Source organism: Myotis brandtii, unplaced genomic scaffold (assembly GCF_000412655.1).
Source record: "Myotis brandtii unplaced genomic scaffold, ASM41265v1 scaffold838, whole genome shotgun sequence".
Lineage (NCBI taxonomy): Eukaryota > Metazoa > Chordata > Mammalia > Chiroptera > Vespertilionidae > Myotis > Myotis brandtii.
The window spans coordinates 116,352-123,107 of NW_005371399.1; positions in this window are offsets into that span (position 1 = coordinate 116,352).

The following is a 6,756-nucleotide window of genomic DNA, read 5'->3' on the forward strand; positions in this document are numbered from 1 at the left end:
TGCTCGCTTCAGTGCCTGGCTGCCGGCCGCCATCTTGGCTGACAGTTAATTTGCATATACTCACTGATTAGCCAATGAAAAGGGTAGCGGTCGTACGCTAATTACCATGTTTCTCTTTTATTAGTGTAGATATGTAAAAAAAAAATTTATAGAGAATAGATAGGCCTGAGTTGGTGATTTAAACTAACTAAGCTATTAGTAGAAGAAGAAAACAAGTGAGGAGAGGAAAAACAGAAGCCAAAAAGATCAGAAAGACAAACAAATGAACAAAAAACCAAACAACAACAATAAGACAGAAAAAGAAAAAGGGAAAAAAAAAGGAAAAGAAAAAGAAAAAAAAATTTGGCTAGTGAAGAAATAGAAGAGAGACGTGTGCATGGACTTGGAGCAGGGGAGAGGAAATTAGATATATGAGTAAGATCAATTTTTAACAGGGAGTAAAAAGAAAGGATCAAGAAAAACTGAAGCAGGAACAGCATAAGAGAAACAGTACACAAAAGAGGGAAGTGAGGAAGAGAGTGTTGGCATAAAGAAAAAATTGAGATAGAGTAAAATAATGTTAAATTAAAAATAACAATAGAATGTAGAACACTAATTGAAAAATAAAATAAAGAAAACATAAAATAAAATAAAATTTAAAAAAGTAAAATAATAGTAATAATAATAATTAAAAATAAAAATATAATAATAAAAAAGTAAAATCAAGTGAGAAAAAATTATAGTTTCTTAAGTAAAAGATAAAAAATAAAAAAGTGAAGTAGTGAAAGTCGTTCACTTCAGTGGAGCTTCAAAGACCTATGGGGGCTGGTTTAAGACCCCTCTCTACTGTTCTGCCTGGCACTTCTGTTTCCTGTCAGGTAGTCTGCACAGTGTTGAAGTTTCCTGCGATACACAGCTCCTCTGTGTCATAAGCCACAACCTTGTTTTCAAGCAGGTGGGATCTCTCTGCTCACTTTGTTTCTCTGCCTGCCTCCAGTTGTGTTTTCATAAGTGTAAAATTAATGACAAAACCCCTGGGTGGCGGTATTTTTGTATTAGTTTCTGGGATCAAATGGCTTCTCAACCCAGTGTTTAGATTCTTCTTTCCCTACCACACTTAATACTGGGTTGGAGGGATGGACTGATCCAGAGCTGGTTTCCTGCTCATCTCTCTTTATTCTGATCCCCAGTTTCCACAAAAACAACTTTCCCCTGCAGTCTCGGTGAGTGTTTTTAATTGAAAGATTCTATGCACTGGGTTTTGCAAGTAAAAGCAAGGAAGTTATAAAGACAAAGCAACCGCACTGCCTCATGTCTTTCTCTCATCCTCCCTTCCCCCCAATACACACCCTGCGTGGCCAGTATAGAACTTCAGGCTGCCTTTCTGGGCACAGTTTCTCATGGCTGTGGGCTTAGATCTAGAGTCCCCCTCTGCCAGCAGTCCCGTGGACCCCCTTCCACGTTTGAGAGATACACTGACCCCGAGGGCTGCAGATTTGGTGGGGTGAAGTCTCCCTCTGAGACTCTATTCCCTGTTGTGTGCGTTTCTCCCTCCAGCCTGGATCCCAGATCCCACCTCTCTCCAGGTGATCTCTGCCCTTTCCATCCACAGATTGCCTCACCAGCTGTGTTTGATTTGCCAATTCTGGGTGTTATTTGATTCAGCTGTTTCTTCTATCTGCCCTGTGAGAAGTCGCAGGACCCGTCCGCATATTTGGCCACCACCTTGTCTCCCCCTGGACAAGCTTTTTAGATGTCCGTGGCTGGGGTGGCTGGAGTCTTGGTGTTCGTGGGTTCACAGCTGAGGCAGCTGGTCCCTGGGCATTTTGGTTGTAGGTTCCTGGGAGTTATCCGAGATCTCCCTGGGTGAAGGTAAGGCTGGGCTTCTGATCACAGCTGCTCTCCCCTTTAATATGGTGTCGTCTCTGCAGCAGAGCCGGCCACTCTGGGAAAGATTTCAGCGGTAGTAGAGGCTACCCGGCCAGGGGAGCTTGGTCTGCCAGTACCCAACAGTCCTGTGGAATATAACTGTCCCTCACTCACAGACACTCCCTGTACGTCCACACACTCTCATTTAGATCTCTCACTCTTATACAATCTTGCAGTGTGCCATCTATTGGCTGTCATCTTGGATTCCTGTAGTTAATTTCTAATTTTATGCCATTGTAATATGAGAAGATGCTTGATATGATTTAAATCTTCTTGAATTTGTAGAGACTTAGCTTGTGTCCTAATTGTGGTCTATCTTTGAAATATCCCATGTGCACTTGAGAAGAATCTATATTTCATAGCTTTGGGCTGAAATGTTCTGAAGATGTCAATTCCATCTGATATACTGAGTCATTTAGGATTGCTGTTTCTTTGACAATTTTTTGTCTAGAGCATTTATCCAGTGGTCTCACTGGGGTGTTAAAGTTCCCTATTACAATTGTATTGCTGCCGATCTTTTCCTTGATATCTTCAAGAAGTTTTTTTATGTATTTGGATGTATATATGTTTACCAGAGTTATATCCTCTTGTTGAATTGCTCCTTTTAGTATTATGAAGTGGCCTTCCCTATCCCTTGTTATGGCCTTCACTTTGAGGTCTATTTTGTCAGATATAAGTATTGCTACCCCATTTTTTTTCATTTCCATTTGCCTGAAAAATTTTTTTCCCATCCCTTCACTATCAGTCTCTGTGAGTCCTTTGTTCTGAAGTGGATCTGTTGTAGACAGCATATATATATGAGTCATGTTTTCTTATCCATTCAGCCACTTGATGTCTTTTGATTGGAGCATTTAATCCATTTATGTTTAAAGTTATTATTAATAGGTACTTGTTTGTTGCCATTTTTATTCTTTATGCCAGTGTTCCCTCTTCCCTTCCTATTTCTTCTTTTAACAGACATCCCTTTAGCATTTCTTGCATTGCTGGGTTGGTGGTAATAAACTCTCTAGGCCTTTTTTTTTTGTCTACAAAGCTCCTTTTTTCACCTTCAATTTTGAATGATAGCCTTGCTGGATAGAGTATTCTTGGATTCAGTTCCTTGCTTTGCATTACTTTGAATACTTCATTCCATTCCCTTCTGGCCTGATGTGTTTCTGTTGAGAAATCAGTTGATAGTCTAATGGGATATTCCTTGTAGGTAACTTTCTGTCTCTTTCTGGCAGCCTTCAAGATTCTTACTTTGTTGTTGACATTTGCCAATTTAATTATGATGTGTCTTGGTGTCAGTCTTTTTGGGTTCATGTGGTTTGGGACTCTGTGTGCTTCTTGAACTTGTGTGGCTTTTCTTCCCAAAGTCAGGGAACTTTTCTGTCATTATTTTTTCAAACAAGTTTTCTATTCCTTGCTCAGCTTCCTCTCTTTCTGGCACCCCTATTATGCTGATTTGTTTTGTTTCAAGTTGTCCCAGAGCTCCCTTAGACTCTCCTCCTACTTTTTAATTTTTTTTCCAGTTACTGTTCTGCTTCGGTGTTTTTTTCTACCTTGTCTTCTAACTCACTGTTTTGGTCCTCAGCTTCTAGTCTATTGTTGAATCCTTCCATTGTGTTTCTTGTTGCTTCTATGTCATTCTTCATTTCCTCTTGATTATTACACATGTGAATTTCTTTTCTAGCCATTTGAGCATCCTTATAACTATTACTCTCAGTTCTTTCTCTGAAAAAATTTCTTACCTCCATTTTATTTAGTTCCTTTTATGGTGAATCCTCCTTTTCTGTCATATAGGGGTTGTGTCTTTATCTCCCCATATTTGATTTTCCTTTGTGATTGTTTTTTGTATTAGATCAAACTACTATGCCACCCAGAATTTTTGGGTTGTTCTTATGTAGTAGATATTTTGTGGGACCCAGTGGTGCAGTCTCTCAGGTCTTCTGGGCGGATATTCTATGGATGCCCCTTACTTGAGATATTTGGGTTCTCTTGATGTAGTTAGGTCTTGAATATTATTGTCCCTTCATGGATACAGTCTCCTCTCAAGGTGTCTGGTCATGTGGCTTGCTCTCTACCATGTTGTGCCAACTTTTGTGAAGTTGCTGACCAAATAGCACAGAATACAACACAACAAGACATGACACAAAACGAACTGAATATGAATGTATACAAGACACCTATAACCCAATAAAAGTGACCACCAGAGAAAAGAGAATTTAGAGAGAAAAGAGAGCCAAAATGATAGGCAGAAAAGAAAAAAAAAGAACAACAACAAAAAAGAATATGGGGAGAAAACACAACAGAACAAACAAATAAACCAACAAGCCCAAACAAAAAACACCCAGAAATAGGGGAGGCAGAATTTATATAGGCAGAGAGCTTACATACAGAAAATAAGGTTAAGGAATTGGATGAACAGGGTAAATACCATGGTTTAGTATAGAGGATGGAGATAGAGAATGAGTGGATAAGAGAAATATATATATATAAATTATTTACTTATTAACTTTTTTTGAAAAGGAGAATAGAGGAGAGAGCAGATAGGCCTGAATTTAGGAAGTGAAACTAATTTTAAAAATTAGGATAAGAAGAGAGCAAGAGAGGACAGGAAAAAAAAGAATTGAGTAGCAAGGAAAGATAAAAGAGAAGAGGAAATGGAGTAGGAGCAGGGAAGAGAAAATTAGATATATGAATAAGCTAACAGAGCCTACAATAATCATAACACATCAATAAAACAGATAAAGAAGATCAATTTTTAAAAAGTTTTAAAAAGAAAGGAAAGAGAAAAACTAAAGCAGGGAAAGGAGAAGAAAAACAGGATAAAAAGGGAGAAGCAAGGAAGAAAATGGTGAAAAAAACTAAATAACAATAAGGAAATAAAAATACAATCTATATATATAAAAGTCTAAGTGACCAGCCAGTAGCTATGATGTGCAATGACCACCAGGGGGCAGATACTCAATGCAGTAACTGCCAAGCGACAGCAACTTTGTAGAGTTCCCTCTTGCACTCTGGGATCCCTCAGGGGATGTCGGACTGCTGGTTTCAGCCTGATTCCCACAGACTAGTCTGAGGGACCCCACCTGCCAGAGGGACCCCGCTCACTCCACAGACACCCTTTGAGCTCCGGTGCCGCTCCAGGTGCAGCCGGCCTGGGAGGGACTGTGGGAGGTTGGCTCCAGGGCATGTCTGGCCCATCTTGCCCAGTCCTGCCCCACCAGCCAATTAATTAATTTACTTTCAATGTGCATGAATCTGTGCACTGGGCCTCTAGTAAAAAATAATACTAAACTTTAAAAAAAATAAAAAGGGAAGTGTCATTCACTTCAGCTGCATTTTTAAGCCCCATGGGAGCTGGTTTAGGACCCCACTCTTCTGTTCTGTTTGCCAATTCTGGGCTTCCTGTTAGGTAGTTAGGTGCTGACCACTGTCAGGCACTGTCTTTGGCTTTTAGCACTGTGTTGAAGCTCCAACTGATCCACCGCTCCTCTGCTTGTGTCTGTCTCCACAGGCCTTGACTGCAAGCAGGTGGGACCAATCTGCCCACTTTGCCTGTCTGCCAGCTGTCAATCTTAATCACTCAAGAGTCTATTTCTGACAGGGCTTTAGATGGGGGTGGTGCTTTTTTGCTTTCCGGAAATCAGATGGGTGTTTTTTCCCTGACCCAGAGCTACTCCTCTGCGAGTGGCCCAAAATATTACTCTGTCCTTGGTTGGTCAGAAATCCTTTTATGGAGACCAATGGGGTTGGCTGGCAACCTGGAGTTTTTATAAGTCGGGTCCCAGAATAGTGAGGTGGACTTGCCCCTCTTCCAACCCAGCCACTGAGGGCTCTTCAGAGCCTTTGTTTCCTTTGTATAGCTCAGAATGCAGGCAGGGTGTGGTAGGCTGTATTCCCTGCCTTGAGGCCACTGGGAGGGGCTGGCTCTTCAGGAGAGAAATGGCCACTTAGGTTTGAAAGGCCACAAATGTCCCTATGCAGGAGTCCTGGCACATTTCTCTGCCTTACTTCCCTCCCCAGCATTTCCTCAGGTACCTCAAGTCTGTGCCTTTCCCTGCGCTGGGTGAGTGATTGCAATTGAAAAGCCCTATGTTCTGGGTTTAGTGAATAAAAGCAAAGACAAAACAAAAGCAAAACAACCACCAGACTTTGGGTTTCTCTCCTCCCAACCCGCGCCCCCCCCCCAACCTCCTCCTGCACCACACTGCTTGGGCCGCTTTTAGGCCACCTTTGGGGGCCCAGGCTTTCATGGCTGTGGACTTAGGTCTAGATCAGCAGTTCTCAACCTGTGGGTTGCGACCCCTTTGGTGGTCCAACGACCCTTTCACAGGGGTCACCTAAGACCATCCTGCATAGCAGATATTTACATTATGATTCATAACAGTAGCAACATTACAGTTATGAAGTAGCAACGAAAATAATTTTATGGTTGGGTCACAACATGAGGAACTGTATTTAAAGGGCCAGAAGGTTGAGAACCACTGGTCTAGATCCTCCAGCCACCAGCAGCCCTGTGGCTTTTCCTTTTCACAGTTGGGTTCCTTTTCACAGTTATGCCTGTCACCAAGCAATGTGGCTTTGGTGCAATGCAGCTTCCTCCTCACCCTCTTGGCCCGGTGGCTGGGTGTCCCTCTCCAGCCCAGATCCCTGTTCCTACTGCTCTCAAGATGTCTGTTATGCCCAGATTTCAAGACCCCCCAAAGATCCACCAGGGAGCGCCAAATCCGATGCAAAAGCAGAGAGTCTTTTATTCAAGCTAGCTTGGCCCCCCTCCCCTGCCTCCATTACTGGATGCGAGAGAGAGCCCCGAGTCCCAAGAGAACAAAGGTTATATAGGCTAGTCATTTGGGTGGGCTTCGG